This window comes from Canis aureus, chromosome 21 (assembly GCF_053574225.1).
Source record: "Canis aureus isolate CA01 chromosome 21, VMU_Caureus_v.1.0, whole genome shotgun sequence".
Taxonomy (NCBI): Eukaryota; Metazoa; Chordata; class Mammalia; order Carnivora; family Canidae; genus Canis; species Canis aureus.
The window spans coordinates 47,615,071-47,638,927 of NC_135631.1; the positions used below are offsets into that span (position 1 = coordinate 47,615,071).

At 37.3% G+C, this 23,857-nt stretch overlaps 1 long non-coding RNA gene across 4 annotated transcripts in view; it reads left to right on the forward strand.

Annotated features, from left to right (window-relative positions):
- Positions 1-21,906, forward strand: part of LOC144293046 (uncharacterized) — a 70,486-nt gene extending 48,580 nt beyond the window's left edge. For 3 of the 4 annotated variants that reach the window (XR_013360523.1, XR_013360522.1, XR_013360524.1), the window contains one exon: positions 21,129-21,906. This is a non-coding gene — a long non-coding RNA (uncharacterized LOC144293046). Of the gene's footprint in view, positions 1-11,874; positions 12,238-21,128 lie in introns of those variants that run through there. The other variant, XR_013360525.1, reaches the window with a different exon arrangement.
- Positions 21,907-23,857: the final 1,951 nt, after the last annotated feature.

Below are 23,857 nucleotides of genomic sequence, written 5' to 3' on the forward strand. Positions count from 1 at the left end.
TAAGCACAAACATTATTACAATTTGTATCAACAAAATATTTTAAGTGTTCTTTATTACTTAAATTCTTTTAAAAAAAATCTAAGTTCAATACATTTTGGTAAGTCTGTCTGTCTTTGCCCATGGGATACTGATGTCCAGTCAGTTCACTTTGAAATTCTTCTGTCCTGGGGCAACTACTGGATTGGATATTTTTCTTCTCTTTGGAGTGCCATCATCATAAGTTATTTCTTTCCATCATTAGATCCACTGTCGGTAAAGTGTGGTCAACGCAAAAGCCACACAAAAGGCAAGCAATGAAGAATTCAAAATTTAGAGTAATGCTTGTTTTCTGGAAATACAGTATAAGTTATTGCATTGATAGAATGGTCTGTTCCATTGCAGAGAGATGCCAGGCAGTGCATGAACTCATGACCAAGGGCAATCCTGGTACCCTAATATCTGGCATTCCATGACCCTTCAAAGTGTCCTCCCAGAGAGCTGCTCATGTGAATGGTGGAGTTCTCACAATTGAGAGGAGTTCATTGTGGAGAACCTCAAACTGCAAGGATTATTTGTAAGATGGTTGCAACAACTAGCTTTTATGTCCTCTCAGAGCCTCAGAATGTGACTTTATTTAGAAATTGGATCATTGCAGATGTAACTAATTGAGATGAAGTCATTAGGGTGGGTGCTAATCTAGTATGACTGGTGTCTTTAGAAGAAGGGGACATTCACACACAGACACAGGTGCAGAGGGAAGATGATGCAGACACACAGGGAGAGGAGGGCTAAGAGATGCCTGAAGCAGGGATGGCAGGGATGCTACCATAGGCAAGGGGCACCTGCGGCTACCACCCCAGTGGTGCAGAGAGAGCATGGCCCTATCAACACCTTGATCTTAGGTGTCTGGACTCCACACCTGTGAGACAATAAATGTCTATGGTTTTAAGACACTCAGTTTGTGTATTTTGTTATGATGTCCTAGGAAACTAATGCAATAGCCAATGAATATTTCAGCTCATAAATGTTGATTATAATACATGCTTTTTAAATGATGGATAAGTTCAGTTTCATAGCTAATTCTCCTTTCTGACCTCTGCTGAATCATTAATTACCATCCTGTCTCAAATAAGCTTACCTCAAGTAACCTAAGAGACAAACAGCTGGCTCTTGATTCTATTATGTGATGCCATTGTGATCCACACCAGCACCTTCAAGATGTTCTAGGAGATGGCATAAGGTGACAGTCACGAGAGTTCTGAATGGAGAAGGAAGTTTTAAAGTATGTGTTTTGCTTGTCTGATGTTATGTCAGAAAGTTGGTACTAAGAAGGCAAAATCTGAGAAGAATTTTTTTTCTATTTTTTTTTTAACAAATTAGGACAAATTTCTTGAGAAATTCTCTCAAAAAAGAAAAAAAAAAACCCCACAACTTGTGGGCCATAATGAGCTATCTCTTATGATACTAAGTAAGGCCAGTTTACTCAAAATCCTAAATACAATAGTAATAACAAAAGAAGTAGAAGACTTAATTGCTCTGGCATTTTTTGCTTCTCTCTCACCTTAGCACACCTGTTCTTGTCGACCATGTTTTATTGCATAGGAAATAAACCACAAGCAATTGTTTTTAAGTTTTTAAGCAATCCTGTGCAGGGCAAAAATATAAAACAAAAGCTGTGTGTCCCTGTGTTATTGTCTTTCACAGTGATTGCAAGCTCAACCATGAAATTATGTGATCCTTACATAGCAGAATCCAAGCCATGTCAAGTTTAGTCAGCAAACTCTAGTTGTATCTTTCACAGAGGAGGGAAGGGTGGGGATATTTAGCAGACGAAAGACAGCCACAGGCACCTGATTATCTCAGACCTGTCCGTGATTCAAAATATAAGGCTCTACCTGTGATCAATGGGGGCCACTTTAACCTTTGGTTCTCGCACCCACTGAAACCCATTTTAAAAATTCCCATTTATAATGTAAAATGAAAAATTGGCAAAGACTCAAGGGGAGTGTGATTCAAGGATGGTGTGCAAGGGAGGGTGCCCACTATCAGGAAAATCATATTTGATGTAAGCATATTTCATCTACCTCTGGATTGATATCACTTGACACAGGACATAGCAACGTATTAAGTGGCATCTCAGCCTGGGTTTTCCTTTGCTGAGACTAGATGGGGCTTGTGTGCAGGTAGTTGGTTTTTAGGGAGGTGATCCCAGGAATCAGAGAAAAGACTAAAATAAGGAAGAAAGTAAAATCAGTACAAGAGATGTTCTCAGATTGGCTACTGCTGTGGTTGACAAGGGCTTGACCCTACCAGGACTCTCTAAGGCAGCTGTTGAAATGTGGCTCAGAACTCTATTCAGGAGAGGGAAGGGCAGAGCACTGATCCTTTGCTTACTCTTTGCCACTTATCCCACATAGGGTTGTCCTATGTGTCTTAACTCTCTTGACAATCCAGGCTGTGTATGTGTGAGTGCGACAGAGACAACCCCCCACCCCCGAATTCCCACCTCATAGCATCAGAGCAGCTCCAGGCAGAAAGCTAGAAGTATGAGGTACAGCTGAGGTGGGGTGCTGGCATGTTGTGTCTGTGTGAAGTTGTTGCCAGGGCTGTGGCAAGGGTGAGAGATGAGCCTCGAAAACAGGAGGCCCTGGGGTATCTCAGGGGTCAATGTTGGCTGTACTTTGCACTCCTCCAGTCTACTTGTGCTCTCTGTTAACCCCAAACCATTATCAAGTCTTCTAGGAGGCAGTCAGCCACATTCTACCAAAACAAAACAAAACAAAACAAAACAAAACAAAACAAAACAAAACAAAACAAAAAAACCCCATAGGTCAGGAGGTTAACATAGCAAGCTATATCTAATCAGCTGCAACTAATCATGAAACTTGCATTAATGATCACTGTGTCCCCACACTACTGGTCATTCTGGGTTTTCCTCATTCTTGCCCAACAGCAACTGATCTAAGTTGCTTTTCAGGTGGGGAGACACAGAGCTTCATCCCTAAAAGTTTCTATCTCTTGCCAGGTGCTGAGCCTGCCCAAGGTTTCTATGATTGCCCAATTAGAATTATTGATAGGCCTGGAAGCACTGAGAGGCATTTACAACAACCCCCCTGAGTTCTGGATGTGCTGCTTTAGGACCTCACTGTGTCATAGCAGCTCTTGCTGTTTATGATAATAAGGGTCATTTGCCTCTCCAGTATGGCAGTTCCTTTCTTGGTCCGCTGCTTTGTGGGCTTATGAACCCAAAATAACCAGGCACCCATCATAGCCTTAGGGTGTAGACCCCTTACTGTGTCTCCAGGTGGAAGTATCCCTCTCTGACGCCACAGAGCCTAAAATAGCAAAGATAGGAGCACACATTCCACCAATGGGACATAGGAGCCATGGAGAGAGACCAATCCTACTTCTTCTACTCCTTCAGTCCGAGTTGTTTATTCTAGGAACCCAGGTGTCTCTGGGAAAGACTGTGGCTCTATTTATTGTGTATACTTTTCATGTCATGGCAGGAGTCTTTCTCAAGGGGACTGAACTTTCCTTTAACCCAGGGGCTCTGGATCTGTGAACTGCCTTAGATCTGGAAACTGGGCAGGAAATTCCACGTTTTCATTGCAGTGCATATTCAGCCCTCTCCCCTTTAAATCTCATGGATTTATTTTTTTTCCATACCAGTCAGCTCCTTATTTGTTTTATCACTCAGAATACAATGGTCCAAGAATTACTGGTGAATTATGCAGGTGAATTTCTTGGTCCCTGCAATGATAGTTATGCCCATCTTATCTCTTTTGGTTATATGCTACCAGTTGGCCTCGGCGTTTCCAGAATCCTGACCTCTCCATTGGAACTAAGTACCCAGCATCACCTCCATTAACTATGGCCTACAAAGAGCCCCTGCTGAGCTTATTAGAGAATCCAAGAGTGGCTTCCTGTCTCACATAATAACTGTATTCTAATATTTCCCTATCCCTGAGCCTGTAGTAGTCACCATTTTCTACCACATTTTCTCTAGGCCATCAATATGTCCAATATGTCTCTCTCTCTCTCTCTCTCTCTCTCTTTTGTTTTTTTTTTGAGTGTCCCAAAGGTTATTTATTTAGAAAGGTCAGCTTTGACAAAAGCTATTCCCACATTTACATAGCCACGCAGACTTCAGTTACAGCAGACAGACACATCTTTTGCAGATGCCTCACAGAAACTGCCCCCAGATGCACCGAGGCCACCTGCATGGCGTCCTGTAGGGCACATGTCCAGCGCCTCAGGGGTAACCAGCTGCCATCTCAGTGCAGAGAGGCCAAACCTGCCTGTCAGCCCTGTGATGACATCTGAAATCCTCTGTCAGCAGCTGGTAGGGAAGAAGATAAGTCTTGGTTTCTGTGATGTTTTTGGATACGCTTGCACACTTTCCCCCAGTGCCTGGAAGCTGGTGTGGAAGCTCCCACAGCGCATTGCACAAGGTGCCCGTTCCGTGGCCAGCCTCGCCGGCAAAGGCCCCACTGCAGCCTACTTACTCCTGCTTGGCCTTTGTGATGCTCCATCTCTGTATTAGAAGAAACTCCAGGTGTCCTTAGTGGGATGTTAAACCCCAAATCACAGGAAGGCATGCACTTGTCATAATGTCTTCCTTATAAAATATTATAGTTGACTTTTTCCTATTCTGATACCTGGAGACCCATCCCCATATGTATTTCCCTGGTTCCCACTATTAGATAGTAATTGAATATTGCAATTCTCTGGATGTCTGCAAGTTGTCCCAGGGAAGGAACTGTATTTCTCAGCCAGGACTGTGCAGCCACCTCTGAGAACCAAAGAGAAGAATCAAGAAATCTTGAAAAAGACAAGCAACTGGTCCATGTGAGTCTTTTCAGGGTCTCTGAGCAAGAGAAACTGTTGTATTCAAGGAAGAAGAAAGTTGCCTCTGTTGGCCTAGAATCTGAAAGTTCAATTTGGTCAGGCTCATCCATGCAAAGGTCTTAGGGTCCCACTCTTTCCCTCTCAGGGCTCCTAAGTATTGATTTTGTGTAGATGACCAATTGAAATACATTCAGTCTGCTTTTTGTTCTACTATTCTTATAACAATTAGCTCCTCAGCTTGATTTTCAACAGACTCTACCTTGTAACTACAAAAATTAAGCTATCTTAAAATGCTAGCATGGAGGCCTTCTGCTTTGACAGCATATTTTGAGTTGATTAGCTATTTTGGGTTATTTTCTTTATAAAATAAAACCAGCCAACTCCACACTCTTATGATGATCTCTCCTCTAGTACCATTCAAGCACCATAGCCAAGGCTTCACCTATTAACTGTACCTTCTCTCCTTCTACCATGCTGAGAATCTTAGGAATTGTGTTGCTTATTGCAGGCCAGGAGTATCTCTAGGAGGCCTATATCAGTAATGCAGCCTTTATCACCATCTAACTTGGAAGAGATCCCAATCCAAACCCATTTTTCTCCACTTACAAATGGGCTAGTCTCATCTGAGTTCCCACAGGAAGACCCCAGAAAACAGAGCTGGAGCCGTTTTAGGAAATAATTCTAGGGTGAAAGAATAAGGACTTTGGACAGTGAACCAAGGAAGGGGTTCAAACCAGTATAGAAAAGTACTCTCCTGTCAGGTACCCTGAGGGCAACCTTCCATCAGGATCCTCAGAGAACCCTTGCTGCATTTGCCTGAGAATTGCCTATCTGAATGATAGAAGATAATAGCATGTGTTGATACCTTGTACCAAGTGTCAAGAGTACTGACTACCTTACATACTCAGGCTGCTGATGTGTGGGTGCCAGGCTGTTTCTCACAAGCACCTATGCTTTGATCAAAAAGTTCAAGGCAAAACGTGAGGGATGGATGGTGCAGTGGGACTTGGTACTATCAGAAGTCTTCCATAGCAAGGGTCGAAGGAGGGGTTGGCCAGAAGGATATGAAACAGGGCACAACAGGTGTTGAATACAGGTGGTGAACCTGCATTTATTTAAGAGTTGTGTACAAGTCTCTAGGCCAGGAACCAAGGAAAGGGGAAAAAATGGAAGAACTTTCAACAGATATTCTATAGAGTAGGTTTTGGTTTTGTGTGTGTGTGTGTGTGTGTGTGTGTGTGCGCGCGCGCGCGCGCAAACACATATATATGTATATTACCTATACATATATATAAATATAAAACCATATGTATATATTATATATATACAAATGTATATATCCCATGACTAAAATGAAATTTTGCTGTCTTTTGCTGAAACAAAACTCACATACTATTCCCTAATAAATGTTTTGCATAGAAACAACTGAACCAGAATTTAAATGAAGTATCATGAATTCTCTGCAAATGGACTCTATCAGTAATCAAATTAAAAGACAACTATAGTTCCCATAGTACCAAATTAGAAAAAGATGACAAAAATCCTAGGTTTACTTTGTTTGCAATGTTTGAGCCAGGAAAACAGTATCAGCCTTTTTTATTATATGAAATAATACTGATTTGTCTACCTAGTCAGGGTCCATTTTCTCCTTTCTAGGCCTGAGGGTGGCCATCTGCTTCTTCCATGCTTGTGTCTAGCATTTCACACAATCTAGCATAAATTCTCTGGATTCCAGAACCGTGAAGGTGATAACTTTGCACAATGCCAAAGGGAATTACATATTTGCAAAAGCAGAAAGAATTTTATACTGTGAAATTTTGGGGGATTATTACATCATGTTATTGAATGAATTAATGTATGCAAAGCATTTAGAACAGCGCCAAGCACATAATAAGAGCTCAGTAAATGTTAGCTTTATCATGATTGTGATCATGATCATCATCCTTACATGAAAGCAGTCAATTCTGACAGAATAGGGACTAGTTTAGGGGTCAGAAGACTTAGTCCGTAATCCTGATTTTATCATTTATCAGTCTGTGGCTTTGGTGTAGCCATTTAACCTCTCTGAGACTCTGTTTTTATCTCTAGAAAAAGGATAATAAATTCCATTTCACGGTGTTGGTATGAGGGTGAAATAAGATAAGTGACTTACGGAATTCAAAGTGCTATCACAGGATAGGCATTGCCAACACATTGTTGGTTCTGACCAGTTCCCTGTCACTGTTGATGCTGGTGGCCAATAGTTGGGGCCAGGACTCTGAAAATCTGCGTAACTCTACTGTTTGTTCTCACCCTCTGACTCCTGATTTCCTGTATACTATATACTTCTTTGAATTTCATTTGCTTATTTGGTTCGTCCACCTCTTCAAACAAAACTAGTATCCATGCTTTTATTTCCAGAATTCCTCCTTTTCCCATTGAAGCAATGTGAGATTTAATTTTAAATAATCCAACCAAGCAAAGGTATTATAACCTGTTTCTTTTCCTACATCCTTATTTTTTTTGCACTGTCCATATTTCCTAGACTGAGAATACAATTATTTATAATCAGAAACAATATTTAAGAAAAAGGAAATTCAAAGGCCAACATGCATTTATTCACACACATGAATTTTGAACCAGAAATTGAAAGAGTAAGTTATAAATCTCTGCAGATGAAACACCGTATCACTTTTGAATGGTGTAAATCTATAGAATGCCCAGCAAGAACGTATTATGGGCATATTTTTATTTCTATTAAAAAAAAGAAGTGGCTTTTAGAGTGAAATTTCAAAAGATATTTGGTTTATTTTCTCTATGCAATGTGTAACTAAATCAGGCAGTTTACTGCCCCGGGGATAGTCTTTTCCCTCAAGTTTTGCTCAGGTTTTTGATTGAGTTATTCAGGAATAACCCTTTTTATAAACTGTGAGATGAATGAACAGTAAATATAAGTTTGTAAAGGCTGACTGTTTTGGGTTTTGACTGTCAACACAGGAAATACAGCAGGGTGGCTACTACAGAAGATGAGAAGGCAGCTAGCAGTCCCAATGCGAAATTGTGCTTATTATAGCCTTTTTTGTGGTCTTCCTAAAAGATAACAAAATACTGCTGATTAGTTGAAATCAGCTCAAAATGAGAGCCAATGAAGACCAGGTAAGATCCAAAATTTGACAAGGCCAATGATCCAATTGAGCCTATAGCAGTTAACTAGTAAAATATTCAGTGTAATGGCTGGAAAGACTATTTCTATTCAGATTCTGTGGGATGAGCATTGAGGCAAAAGTTATAAAATTATATTCTTCTCTATATATTCTTTGTTGGTTGTGTAAGGAATTTTTTTTAGCTATTCTTTTGCCTCTATAGTCAGACCTTTAAAATGACAGTGGCAAAAGTCATCAATTTCCAATGACTGTAAGAAAACGTTTTGGAAAATGCGAGTAATAATTTTTTTAAAGTTTTCCTTGGAAATAAATATACCAATATTTCACTGTTGTTGTGTTAGGACTACATGATTTATCTTTTAATTTTTGGCTACAAACTTTTTTCCCATAATGAACACTTATGTTTTATGATAATGGAATGAAATTTATTTTAAAAATAATATGTGAAGATGGACAAGTTAATGACAATATCTTAAAAAGTAGACTTAGTGGTCCTAGTGATCATGGGCTCTGAGGACAGACCTCAGATAAGTAAATTATTATTTTAAATATGTTATCTTTTCTATAAAATAAGAATGCTAAATGTACATACCTTGTAGCACTTTAGTATTACCCTAAGTGGAATAATGGCAGTGATGGAGATGCTTACTTATTATTTGCTTGTTCAGTAACATGTATTCATTTACTGCCATTTTAAGACACCATGATAGAAGTTGGATACAGAAAGTCAAATAATGTACAATTCCTGTCTTTAAAATGTTTGCTACTTAATATAACAAAAGAGAACTCTTCTGTGAACATATTTATTGTTGTTGAGAGGTTTTGCTATATATGTGATCATGTTTATGTATTGACACATTTATTTGTGCATTTTTGTGATACTGCCCATTAAAGTATAGAACTGGAACCCCCTAGTTCCTCCTAAATATCTCTTTTGTCATTCACTAATGGAGAATCAGACGTTTCCAGTAGAGAAACACTTCCACATTTTCTTTGCTGATTATAAACTCCTTAGTTTTTCTTGTTTTACAAACTCCTCTTGCTCCCTTTAATGTGGTCTTCCCCTCTATATGGACCTTCCACATAGAAGACAATTCAAAGAATTAAATCAAACCTTGACAAAGCAAAGAATTATTTAAGTATCTTAGATAAGGTGTTTATTGAAGACCTCCTCCTGCCCTGAAGTGGGCTTGACCTTAAGCAACCTAAAGATTTGCTGGAAGATGAGAAGTGCATTCTACTAAGGATCTGTGAAATAGCAATTACTGCGAATACTAATCAAGGTGCTACTATACTGATTCTACTAGATAGTGTCAAATGACTAAGATCGTATGCAAGGGTGTAGGTGGGTGGAGGGCGGGTGGGAAGAATTAATTGGGAAGTTAGCAAATGGCAGTTACTGGAGGAGAAAGAGAGATACTATATTGAAGTTAATTCTGCAGCCTTTAGGGATCTCTGGGATTTTCTTCTGAGGAGAATTTAAATGGACAATCAAATCAAGAACCTCTTCAAAGGATACATACCACCCTGAGTGAATGCCTATGAAATGAATTGCTACTGTGTAGGTTAAATGCAAGTGGAAAGAAACACACCTGTATCTATTTTTAGGGACTCTAGGAGTTCACTTATTCAGTAACCACTGTTCATGTATAATCTTGAGAGGAAAATGAACATGGCCTCTCAGTAGGAAGCAGAGCTCAGTTGCAATGGTGTCTCTTGTGACTGTAATTAAAAAATCGGATACACACTTGTCTCCTTGTTGAATACAATGGATGAATTATTACATTGAAATTAAAGGGCTAAATCTCTAGCCACACAGGCAAATAAAGCCACTGTAAGAATCTTTCCATGTAAACGCAGAAGTATACAGCTCATTTCAATGCCATGTTCTATTCTTAGAGTTAAAGCTGTTACAGAGTTAGAAATTAAGGGAGGAAAGAGGTACTCAGAAAAAGTTTCAAGTATCTCTTTAAAAAACGTCAATCAATTCAACAGATATATGATTAAATTGTAATGTGGAATTTATAAGGGTCAAATCACAGAAAGGAAGGTTTCTTAGTGATTTCTTCGAATATCTCCTTCCTTTTACAGAAAAGAAGATTCTGAGTAGAAAGATTAAATGACTAGCTAAAAGTCACACAGCAAGGGAAAAAGCAACTCCTGCCTGAGCCCTTTGACCTGTTTCCACAGCCTTAAATTTCAGATACTAACATCAGATCCTCCCTAGTGTGGTGCTTGTTGACTGGTTTCTTTTCTTTTCTTTTTTTTTTTTTTTTTATAAGGTGGTTGACTGGCTTCTAAAACCAAGTAGCTCTTAGTACCAGGCTCTGGGTATTGTATCCCCAAAACTACATGGAATGTTCAATCTGAAATATGTCAGGGTTTTCATTTATGTTATTATTTTTTTTAAAAGTATTGATTTGAGAGACAGAGAGACAGAGCATGCATGAGAGTAGGGGGGCAGCGGGAAAGGGAGAAAATCCCATGCAGATTCCCTGCAGAGTATGAAGCTCTGTGCAGGGCTCCATCCCAGGACCCTGGTATCATGATCTGAACCAAAATCAAGAGTTGGATGGATGCTCAACCAACTGAGCCACCCAGGTACAGCATGTTATTTTTATTAGTGAATTGTATCACCTTTATTCCAAGACTCCCTTTTCAAAGGCAAAATAATTATACACACACACACACACACACACATTCTATCTATCTATCTATCTATCTATCTATCTAGGCCCATTTTGGGAAAATATTATAAATAACCATCCTTTGTGGAAAAAAGCAAGGCATAAGTACTTAAGTTATCTAAACATTTAATTTGTTGTAATTGAGGAGATACTTCCAGGTGATGAGCGCACTTCAACCCCACTACAGCCCTACACTGCTTTAGTAAAGGAGAATCATGAGCCACCTTCCTAAAGTTGAAACCATAAAGGAAGCCCAGCAGAGGGAAAGAATTCCTGGGACAGTGATGCATTGACCAAGATGGAAAGCCAGCAACAGTGTGTTTGCTCCCTCTCACAAGCCCACTGTGATAGGTGGTGACTGCGCAGTGCTGTGCTGAGAACCATTCTGACAGCAGGAAAGAAGTCTTGGTCAATTAGAGATGGGGGAGGGACTACGTATCCACCAAGTGTGGCCTCAGGCTTCAGGCAAAGACTAGTAGCTATAGCCAGAGACAGGACAGATGTCCATGAGGCACAGCTCTATGAGTCAAAGAACCATACTGTTTCTTTTCAGAAGTGATCAGGAGACCAGAGAGTTTACATAAGAAAGCTAGAGAGCAGGCCATCTTAAATAAACAATAAGTGAAAGTTCTGCCCTGAATAATTCCATATATTAAAAAAATTCCATATTTGTATCTTCTCCCCTCTCTCCCTCCCTTCCTCTCGCTTTTCCTTCTCGCTCCCTTCCATCTCTTTATTTATCATAAAAATGTATGTATAAAAATGTATAGAAATAACCATCTTGTTCTCAAAAGATGGGAAATTGCTTATAAAGATAACATTAAAAATTAAGTAACAAAATTAGGCAGGGGGGACAGTCAGGAGGAGGAAAGGAAGGTAGAGGGGAAGAAGCTGTAGAAGTAGAATAGGGACGAGGACAGTGATATTGGCTACCTTGTACTAAATGTTGGCTTCACTGCTGGCATGAAGTAATATACGTGTATTAGCTCCTTCACTCAGAACATCCCTGCAAGGAGACACTATTATTACTCCATCTTATAGATGAACTGTGACACAGAGGAATCTCACAGCTATTAGCTTATTAAGCAACAGAATTAGGACTCAAGCCAATCCCCACCCTGGAGCTCTTTCCATCAGCCCTTGCTATCTCTTTTGAAATAGGGGCAGGTTTGTAGCCAGATCTGGTCTTCTAGTTCCATACTTTTTTGTACAGGTGAGCCTCAAATTTTACTCCTCATCAATGAGGGCAAAGAGAGCAAGAGCCTTGAAGAGATGCCTCGCCAGAAGACCCCCATTGCTGTATTCACAGAAGAGGCAAAGCTGCCTGGACATCTGGCTGGATGCAGGCTTCTTGGACTAAGCAGGCACTTGGGATCCCAGGTGCTCCTCCTGCCTGGTGGCCAGGGCCTTCCATCTCCAACCTGCTGAGTCACACTAGCCTGCTGCTGGGAGCTAGCATGTGAGTCAGCACCTCTCAGGTGCCTTTTCCTCACATCTCCATCCCACTAAAGGATGTACAGGGATCAATGCCAAGTGTAGGCTGTTTGGAAAAGTTATGTATGATTCAAGGGGATGACAAAGAAGGTAAATGACATAATTTGTCCCTTCATCTTTTGGGTTGATTTTATGACAAAATTCAAACTATATGTTAACATTTATTTCTTATTATTTAAAAAGTTGTGAAGAATAGTCAGACAAGAACATTTATAAACTATTTGGCTCCATGCAAATTTAGAATGCTGTGGGATTTTTTTTTTTTTTTTAAGGCACATCTGAGTGCTGAGGAGGTTATGGTCTAAAAGAGAAAGACAGGAAAACCACACATTATAAAACAAATACAAAAGTGAGAAAGAAAGACCTTGGACTTAGATAAATACTGAAAATTTGAAAAGCTTAGTTCTAAGAGGGTCAGTAAGTTCCTATTAACATGGGCTAATATGATGGCCAGACCCATGCAGGTGTGTATAGCTTGAATTTGGACTTCAAAGGACAGTTGTGAGTTGGGAGCTGAGAATAACCTCCTAACCGGCCCCCCTCAGACCTAAAAGCTTAGTGCTTCCTCCCAAGTTCTCGCGGGACTTCAGTGAACATATTCAGCACCTCTAAGGAATCCACAGTGCTTCTGTGGGGGTCATGGATCTTGCAGACACAATTCACCACAGCTCCTTCTAGAATGGGTAGGATGGAAGAAGAGATTGCAGTAATGGAGGAGCCTGCCCCCCAGGTTCTCTGGACAGACTGCCCAGGGTAGCTAGAGCCCAAAGTACACCACTGTGGTTAGTGAGGTGATTGTAGAGGCAGCTGGACAGTAATTTTACCTTCATACCTGACACTCACTGGGAGGGTGACTGGGGACAATTTATTTAAGCCCCATGAATTCTTACTTACCTAGAGAACTTTGGTGAGGATCATGTGAGGTGATTTATGACATAATAAGTGGAAGCTATTGCTATTTTTATTTCTCATTTACTTGAGTTTCTTGAATAGATAATTTCATTCTTCACATTGTTGCTTTAAATATTTGCGTAGCTATTAGTAACCACTAATTGTCATAATACTGGGCCATACACCTTATAAATTAGTGGAAGATTAAGGAAATCAAAGCACATGCATTGCTGGTGGCCAAATTCAGAAGGTAAATTTAAAATGAAACAACAGAATATGAGATATACTAAGATGACTGCAGACAGAGGAAATATTACTTCTACAACAAATGTGAATGGACCAAATTAACTTACTTAAAGTCAGATATTCTCCAATTATATTTAAAACTATAGTCCAGGGCAGCCTGGGTGGCTCAGCGGTTTAGTGCCGCCTTCAGCACAGGGCATGATCCTGGAGACCCAGGAGTGAGTTCCATGTCAGGCTCCCTGCATAGAGCCTGCTTCTCCCTCTGCCTGTGTCTCTGCCTCTCTCTCTCCCCCTCTCTGTGTCTCTCATGAATAAATAAATAAAATCTTTAAAAATAAATAAATAAAAACTATAGCTCAACATTTATAAGGAGACATTAAAAACAACTGAGGAATATAAAAGAATAAGTTGCAAAGTTAACACGAGAACAAATAAAATTCAAGGATGAATTAAACGTGGACAAAACTACTTGTCAAACATGAAATTCAAAACTTTTAAAACTGCCATAAAACTCAAATTCATACTGGGAGGCTTTTAATAAATGTGATTAGTTATTTCAGAAGCAGAAGAAAAATATATATGGTTATATCTAATATGAGTGATATAAATGCTTGTTTGTTTATTTGGGAGTCAGAAAACATTTCCTGTAATAGCCAAATAGCAAATATTTTAGGTTTTCCATGCTACATATCGTCTCTCATGCATATTCTTCTGTGTGTATGTACACCTATGTGTGTATATATTTTAATAATCCTTTAAAAGTACAAAAGGCATAGTTAGCTCAAGGTGCATACAAAAACAGGCTATAGTTTGCTAATCCTTGGTTTATATTTATATGAAGGAATTCACATATTTCATATCATATTTAATGTTATACTTGTACTAATTACATTATAGATATAATTTCCTACACTTCTTTTCCCCCAAGAGTGTATGGAACACCTACAAAAATTGACTAAATATAGTAGACAAAAAAGAAATCTTAAAAATTTTCCAGGTCAAGTGATCTGTGGATCCATAGGGGGTACATAAGATCCTTTTGGGGGTTCTTGAGGCCAAACCTATTTTCATAGTAATATATGATTTTATTTGCTTTTTTCACTCTCAGTCTCTCAGGTGGATACAGTGAGGTTTTCTAAAAGCTTTATGATATATTACATCTCAACAGATTGAATGCAGAAGCAGACATGAGAATCCAGCTGTCTTCTCTTGAGCCAGACATAGAGATTTGCAAAAATGTAAAACAATGCTATTTAATTTTTGTTTTGAAAAACAACCATTTTCCATCAAAATGCATTGTATATGTTAAGATGTCATGAATATATTATTCCTGTTTTAAAAATAATATACATATATGTAAAATTTCTCAGTTTCTAGTATTATAAATATTGATAGATATAAACCATGTAAACCAAAGCTCCTTGGGGGTCCTCTATAGTTTTTAAGAGTGTAAAGAGCTTCTGAGACCAAAAACTTAGAGAACTGCAGTTCTAAAGGATAGTGGTACAGGCCATGTTCTTCTACTACAATACAATGTTTTTTTTTTTTACATTAAGTATATTAATTAATTATATATAAATTAATTAAGTATATCTAGTCCTTGATGATGGATTAGCCTAGACCTGAAACTTCCTTAAAAGCCAAACACCTATTCTCACTACTAAACTGTCTGTCATATGCCTAAGAAAGAAATACAAATAAACCCAGGGCAGATGACATCAGCTCTCGGAATCCTGTGTGGACTGCAGACAGATCCAATAAGATTAGTCTACGTAGCTTAGGGCAGGGTTTAAGCTTCAGCTAAAACAAAATATCTAAATGGGACAATAGTGAATAGCTAACAAGGAATAAACCAGTTATATTAATTCAGGATGGAAAAGTGAAACCAAATGACAAGGCCTCATTTCATCTTTAAATGAATTAAGTGATTCCCCAACAACTGTGCGAACGATGTTGACTTTCATTTTCAGATTTCAAAGAAGATACATTTTGCTTTAAGACCAAAGGCAGCTTTTTAAATAACGAATAAAAGGAAAGAAAACAACAACCAGGTCTGCTTATCTCCAAGCAGTTTAATGACTTTGCGAAAGTGGTAGAAAGGTGCTAAAAAACACACTATTTAGGGATTTCATTTTTATTTTGTAAGTAACCTCTTTTTTGAAGTATGAAATATATTCAGAAAAGTGTACAACTCAAAGTGTACAGCTTGTGAATGTTCAAAAAGTGAACATAGTTGAGTAAGTACCACTCAGAGCAAGAAATGGATCAGTGACATCATCCACAAAACCCTTCCAGAGACTATACCCTCTCCTCCCCAACCATTATCTAATGCCACAGATTGGCTTTTCTTAGACATTTATATAAATGAAGTCATTTATTACGTAGTCTTTTGTATCTGACGTTTCTGCCTACCATCATGTTTGGGAAATTCATACACATTGCTGGGTATGGTAGTAATTCAGTGGTCTTCATCGTTGTTGAGTATTTCATTATATGAACTCCACAGTTTATGTATCCATTCTACTTTTTCATGGGCAGTGCCAGTTTTTTTCCCCTCACCTAGCTTTTGGCTGTTACAGCTGTTCCGGGTTCTGTCAAGACTATTCTTCTGCGTGATTTCTTGGTGCATACTTAAGGATTTCTGTTGGATATATATCTGTACGTGGAGTTGTTGGGTCCTGTGGATGTTTAACATTAGTAGATACTTTTAATTGCTCAAATGATTGCAACAATTGTTTATGAGAATTCTAGTTGCTCCTCAACATTTTGGTTTAAGTTTTTTAAGGTTAGCCATTCTGATAGCGATGTAGTGTCATTTTATTGTGGCTTTATTTTCCATTTCCCTTATGTTTGAGGTTGAACTCTTTTGAAGATATTTATTGGCAAATATACTTAATCTTTTGAGAAGAGAATATTCCCATACCTTCTTGGTACTTTTTTCTTCTTTCTTTCTTTCTTTCTTTCTTTCTTTCTTTCTTTCTTTCTTTCTTTCTTTCTTCTTCTTTCTTTTTTAGAAATTAGTGTTGTTCATTACTTAGTACATTTAAAATTATTGTTTTCTGTATTTTTCTTATTGATTTATAGTTCTTCATGTAAATACTAGATAAGAGTCTGTCATTATATATATGCATTACAGATGCTCTCTAGCCATCCATGGTTTGACTTTTTACTTGCTCAAGTGTATCTTTTGATAAAAAATAGTTCTTAATAGTGGTTCTTACACTCTAACCTACCAATTTTTCTTTTGTGTACTGCTTTTTTAATGTTCTATCTAAGGAAATTTTGCTTTTCTGAGATTATACAATAGTCTCTTATTTTTTAGAAGCTGCATTGTTTTACTTTCATATTTCAACAAGCAATCTAATTGTTATTGATCTTTTTGTTTATGGTGCAAGGTAGTGATCAAAAATCATTTTTTTTCCATTTGGAAATCCAATTGACCAGGTATCATTTTTTGAAAAGACTGTTCTTTCATTCTGAAATCCCCCCTTTATCATAAATTGGGTATTCATATGTAGGTAGGTCTTCTAGACTCTCTATTCAGTACCATCAGTCTGTTTTCCTAACCTTTTGTCAATACCACACTGTTTTAATTATTATTCCTTTATAATAATTTTTAATATATGTTTTTTTTTTAATTTTTATTTATTTATGATAGTCACAGAGAGAGAGAGGCGCAGAGACACAGGCAGAGGGAGAAGCAGGCCCCATGCACCGGGAGCCCGATGTGGGATTCGATCCCGGGTCTCCAGGATCGCGCCCTGGGCCAAAGGCAGGCGCCAAACCGCTGCGCCACCCAGGGATCCTTTTTTTTTTTTTTTTTTTAATTTTTATTTAATATATGTTAGTATAAGTACTTTAGTTTTATTTTTCTCCTAGAATATTTGGGCTAATCTTGGTCCAATATTTACCACTCTGATGCATTACCATTTAAATATTAGAATTAATTTGTCAATTTTTTTTTAATTTTTATTTATTTATGATAGTCACACAGAGAGAGAGAGAGAGAGGCAGAGACATAGGCAGAGGGAGAAGCAGGCTCCATGCACCGGGAGCCCGACGTGGGATTCGATTCCCGGTCTCCAGGATCACGCCGTGGGCCAAAGGCAGGCGCCAAACTGCTGCGCCACCCAGGGATCCCTAATTTGTCAATTTTAATTGAAATAAAAGGTTGCTGAGATTTTGATTAGGATTACATTGAATCTATACATCAACTGACATCTTTAAAATAACAACTCTTCTGATGCATGAAGAGTACATTTATTCCATTTATTTAGGTATTCTTTTCCTAACTCTCAGTAATGTTCTGTGATTTACTATATGGAGGTTTTTCATAGCTTTTATTAAATTTATCCCTAATAATTGGTGTTTAATGATGCTGTGTGTTACTTTTGTCTTTGAGTAAGTTTTATATTTGCTTATTTAGGAATTGTTTACTTTAAAATAGTATTAATTTTTGAATATTGTATCTAGCAAGCTTGCAGCATTCACTTACTAATAAAATAATTTATCGAGATTTTTTGTATTTGTTTATCTAAAAATAATAGTTTTATTTCCCTTCTAATTCTTAGACCACTTATTTTTTTAATAAAATAATTTTTATTGGTATTCAATTTACCAACATACATAATAACACCCAGTGCTCATCCCATCAAGTGTCCCCCTCAGTGCCCGTCACCCACTCACCCCCATCCCCCGCCCTCCTCCCCTTCCACCACCCCTAGTTCATTTCCCAGAGTTAGGAGTCTTTATGTTCTGTCTCCCTTTCTGATATTTCCCACACATTTCTTCTCCCTTCCTTTATATTCCCTTTCACTATTATTTATATTCCCCAAATGAATGAGAACATACACTGTTTGTCCTTCTCCGATTGACTTATTTCACTCAGCATAATACCCTCCAGTTCCATCCACGTTGAAGCAAATGGTGGGTATTTGTCGTTTCTAATGGCTGAGGAATATTCCATTGTATACATAAACCACATCTTCTTTATCCATTCATCTTTCGATGGACACCGAGGCTCCTTCCACAGTTTGGCTATTGTGGACATTGCTGCTATAAACATCGGGGTGCAGGTGTCCCGGCGTTTCATTGCATCTGAATCTTTGGGGTAAATACCCAACAATGCAATTGCCGGGTGGTAGGGCAGGTCTATTTTTAACTCTTTGAGGAACCTCCACACAGTTTTCCAGAGTGGCTGCACCAGTTCACATTCCCACCAACAGTGTAAGAGGGTTCCCTTTTCTCCGCATCCTCTCCAACATTTGTGGTTTCCTGCCTTGTTAATTTGCCCCATTCTCACTGGTGTGAGGTGGGATCTCATCGTGGTTTTGATTTGTATTTCCCTGATGGCAAGTGATGCGGAGCATTTTCTCATGTGCGTGTTGGGCATGTCTACTTCTTCCTCTGTGAGATTTCTGTTCATGTCTTTTGCCCATTTCATGATTGGATTGTTTGTTTCTTTGGTGTTGAGTTTGAGAAGTTCTTTATAGATCTTGGAAACTAGCCCTTTATCTGATATGTCATTTGCAAATATCTTCTCCCATTCTGTAGGTTGTCTTGTAGTTTTGTTGACTGTATCCTTTGCTGTGCAAAAGCCTCTTATCTTGATGAAGTCCCAATAGTTCATTTTTGCTTTTGTTTCTTTTGCCTTCTTGGATGTATCTTGCAAAAAGTTACTGTGGCCAGGTTCAAAAAGGGTGTGCCTGTGTTCTCCTCTAGGATTTTGATGGAATCTTGTCTCACATTTAGATCTTTCATCCATTTTGAATTTATCTTTTTGTATGGTGAAAGAGAGTAGACCACTTATTTTTTTATCTTGCCTCCTTACACTAACTAGAATATTTAGGAAACTGTTGAATAGAAGTGGTGATTGGCGTATCCTTGTTCTATTTTTAGTCCTGAGGAAAGCATTGAATATTTTACCATTAAATTTATTATTTGCTGTAAGTTTTTTGTAGATTAAAGAAAAACAATTACAGAAGTTCCCCTCTGTTTCTAGACCACTGAGAAATTTTTTTCCAACTAAATCATGAATGGCTATTAAATTTGATCCACTTACAGAGATGATCATATTATATTTTGAATGTGATAATATATTAAATGAATTATATTGCTGGAATACAACTTCCGAGCCATGATATATTTCCCTTCTTACGTATAGCAGGTTCACCACCTCACTAATATTTTTAGTGAGATTTTGCAACTATGTTCATGATAGACATTGGCCCACATTTCCCTCTCTTGTAAACGTCCTTTCAGGTTTTTGTATCAAGGTTATGTTGGCCTTATAAAATGAATTGGAAGTGTTCTCTCTTTTTCTATTTCCCGTTTTTGTAAAATCTGGATAAATTCACTTGTGATGCCATCTGGACCTTAAATTTGCTTGTAGGAAAGTTTTAAGTTACAGATTCAATTTCTTTAATAGAGATAGAATTATGCACATTTTCTTTTTTGTGACAAGTTCACAGAGTTGTGTTTTTCTAGGAATTTGTCCTTTTTAAACTTTTCATATTTTATTGGCAAAGAATATAATATCCTCTTCTTATCTTTATAATTTCAGTAGAATCTAGTAATACCCCTCCTTTTATCTCTGACACTGGTAATTTATATTTTCTCTCTTTTATTCTCAATCTTGCCAAAGCTTTATAAATTTTATTAATTTGCTAGACTTTTGATATTCTTTTCTATTGAATGTTTTCTAGTTTATTAATTTCTGTTTCTCTCTTCCTTCTAATATTTCCCTCTCCCTCTTCTTTCTTCTTTATTGATTTAGGTTTTGAGTTGCCTAATATATTCCAGTAAGTAAAGTATGCATTTCCTTCTAAGAATGTGGTAGCCATATTTCACAAATTTTGTTTCATGGTTACATTAACATTCAATTCATTTCCAAATATTACTTAATTTCCACTTGGCCTTCTTTTTTGAATCATGGATCATTTATAATTTTATTGTTTAATTCCAAACATTAGGAATTTTTTAGTTATGTTTTTATATTTATATGTCATTTGATTTCATTGTATTCAGAGAACATTTTATAGAAGAGTTCCTTGCTGTGAAATCTTTTGACCACTGCTATGACTCTGCAATTAGTTGATATTTAGTGACTATTCCAGGTATACTTGAAAAGAGTGCAACCACTTATTGCAGTGTTTAGTTAATGTCAATTTATTCAAGTTTGTTAATTATATGTTCTTCAGGTCTTCTATATCTTTACTGGCTTTTTGGTATTTTTTTTCCTGTCAGTTATATTGACTGTCAATTTCTCTAAGACCTAAAAGTTCTTTAAATTTTACTTTACATATTTGAGGTTATGTTATTATATGCCCGTACATTTAGAATTATTCGATCTTCCTGGTTACTTGATTCTTGCATCATTATGAAATATATCTCTACCTCTAGTAACATTTCTTGTCTTAAAGCCTGCTTGGTCTGCTTATAATATAACTACATCAGCTTTCTTCTGATTAGTGTTTACATAGTATTTTGCTTATCCATTACCTTCAAACACTCTGTATTATTATATTTCTTGTAATTTCATTGACTAAAGCTCTGCCGTTAAAGTGATTGCTTCATATAATTTAATTCTGCATGTAATTAAGTTCCTCCCAAGAAAAATCTTTGTATTTCAATGACAGTGTTTAACTAGTTTCCTTTTGATTCAATTGCTGATATATTTGGGTTTAAATCCCCTTTCTTACTATTTGTTTCCTATTTATCCATTTGTTCAATGTTTCTTTTAATCTCTTCTCTCCTTTTGGATCAGTATGTATTTTATATTTTACATTTCCCTCTTTATTAGCCTATTTGTTATGTATTCTTCTCCTTTTCTTTTAGTGCTTGAAGTGGAATGGATAGTATTCCTTCAAAATTTACATCAGTGGACCTCAGAATGTGTCCTTATTTGAACATGGTGTCTTTGGAGTTGTAATTCATTAACATGAGATCTTCCTGGATCAGGTTGGGTCCCAAGTCCAATGATTGGTGTCCTTCTAAGAAGAGTAGAAGACACAGAGAAACACACAAGGAAAGAACACCATATGACAATTGGAGGCGCATATTGGAATGATGCGGTTACACGCCAAGAGCTATCAAGGATTGCCAAGAGCCACAAGAAGCTGGAAGAGACAAGGAAGGATTCTCCCCTAGAGCCTTCAAAGGGAACATGGCCCTGCCAACACCTTATTTCGGTCTTCTAGCTCTTAGAACTCTGAGAGAATAAATTTCTGTTGTTTTAAGCCACCCAGTTTGTGGTAATTTGTCATGGCAGCCTTAGGAAACTAATAGTGTTTACCCTCGATGTTATGAAATGTAACTTTGACTTATTCCAACATAAATTGGTGCTCTTACCAAATATATGAAAGGATCTTAGAGCATTTTAACTATACTCACAATAGTTGTGCCTTTAATGCTGTTGTTTTGTGTATTTTAATTCTACATATATTGTTCATGAAATCAATGATATTTAGATTTACCCAAATATCAACCTTTTCTATACACTTTGTTCTTCCTGAATTTCCATGCTTCCATCTTGGATCATTTTCTTTCTGTCCCCAAATTCCTTTGCTAATCTACTTAGTGAATTAATTCAGTTGGTGGTGAAGTTGCATGTGTATGTGTGTGTGAAAAATCACTTTAATTTACCTTTATTTTTTCTAATACTTTATTATAATTTTTTTCAAATATCCAGCAAAGTTGAAAGAATTTTATAATACAAACATGTATACATACCATATAGATTCTTTGATTTATATGTCACTATACTTGTTTTATCAATATCAAACATCTGTTTATTTACATCCTCATCTGTCTGCCCACTAATCCATTTTTTTGGTGCATTTAAAAGTAAACTGCACACATCAGTATACTTTCCTCTAACTATTTCAGCATATTTATCTTAAAGTTGTTTAGTTGCTCATGATATGTATTTTCTTTTGTGTAAAATTTACATTCAGTGAACTGCTAAATCTTAAATGTAAATTCACTTTTTTAAAAAAGAGTTTATTTATTCATTCATGAAGCACAGAGAGAGAGAGAGAGAGAGAGAGAGAGACAGGCAGAGACACAGGCAGAGGGAGAAGCAGGCTCCATGCAGGGAACCTGATGTGGGACTCGATCCCGAGACTCCAAGATAATGCCCTGGGCCAAAGGCAGGCACTAAACCAATGAGCCACCCAGGGATCTCCTAAATTCACTAAGTTTTGATAAATACATAACACCTGTGTAATCTGAAAAACGTTCCCTTCTGCTCCTTCTCTGTCAACCCCTATCTCTGCCCTCCCAGAATCAACCACTGTTCTTTTTCCACTATAGATTAGTTTTGCCATTCTACAATTTATATCTTTTTTTTATAAGGTTCCTTTTACTCAGCCTATGATTTTTGAGGTTCCTTCATGATTTTTTGCATGTACTTTCCTTTTGTATTGCTCAGTAATGTCTAACTGTGAGTATATTACCACAGTCTGTTTACCCATTTCTATTGATGAACACCTGACTTGTCTCATTTGGGGCCATTATAAACATAGCTTCTGCAAACACTCTTTTACAAGTCTTGTTTTATGAACATGTATTTTCATTATTTTTGAGCAAAATACCTAGGAGTAGAATTATATGTGTCTATTTTTACAAAAAAAAAACTTACAAAAATTTTCAAAACTTGCTGTACCTTTTTTTTCTTTTTAAAGATTTCATTTATTTGAGAAAGGGAGAGAGAGAGCATGAGTGAGGGGAGGGGCAGAAGGACAAGCAGACCTCCTTGCTGAATGTGCAGCCCAATGTTGGGTTCTCTCTTGGGACCCTGAGATCATAACCTGAGCTGAAGTCAGGCACTTAACCGACTAAGTCCCCAAAAGTGGTACCATTTTACATCCTTGCCAGCAATGTTTAAGAGTTCGGTCATTCTGCAGCCTCACCAAGATTTAGTCATTCCTTCTATTTTTAAGCCATTCTGGTGGATATGTAATAGTATCTCATGGTTTCAATTGGCTTTTCCATGATGAGCAATGACATTGAGTACTTTTCCTTTTGTTTATTGTTCATGTTCTTCTTTTGTTAAATGTATGTTTAAATCATTGGCCAATTTTTTTTTTTTGATGCAGTATTTGTCTTTTTATTATTGGGTAATCAGAATTCTTTATATAATTCTTGATACCAGTTCTTTCTCTGGTATAGTTAGTACAAATATTATCTCCCTTTTGTGGCTTTCTTACTTATTTTTTATGGTTTCTTTTGATAGACCATTTTAGTTTAATTTTAATTTCGATGAAACCTAATTTATCATATTTTTTTGTGGATATTGAATTCTGTGACCTAAGAAATATGTGTCTGTCTCTAAGTGGCCAAAATATTTGGTTATGTTTTCCCTTAAAAGCATGTGGTTTGGGCTTTTGTGTTTAGGTCTGTGATCCATCCTAAATTATATTTAGGTAGAAATTAAAGCTCAATTCTTCTTCATGCATATCCATTTACTGTTGCACCATTTGTTGAAAAGGCTCCCCCCGCCCCATCAACCTGCCTTGCTGTCATTATCAAAAATCAAGTGACCATTTAAGTATGGTTATATTTCT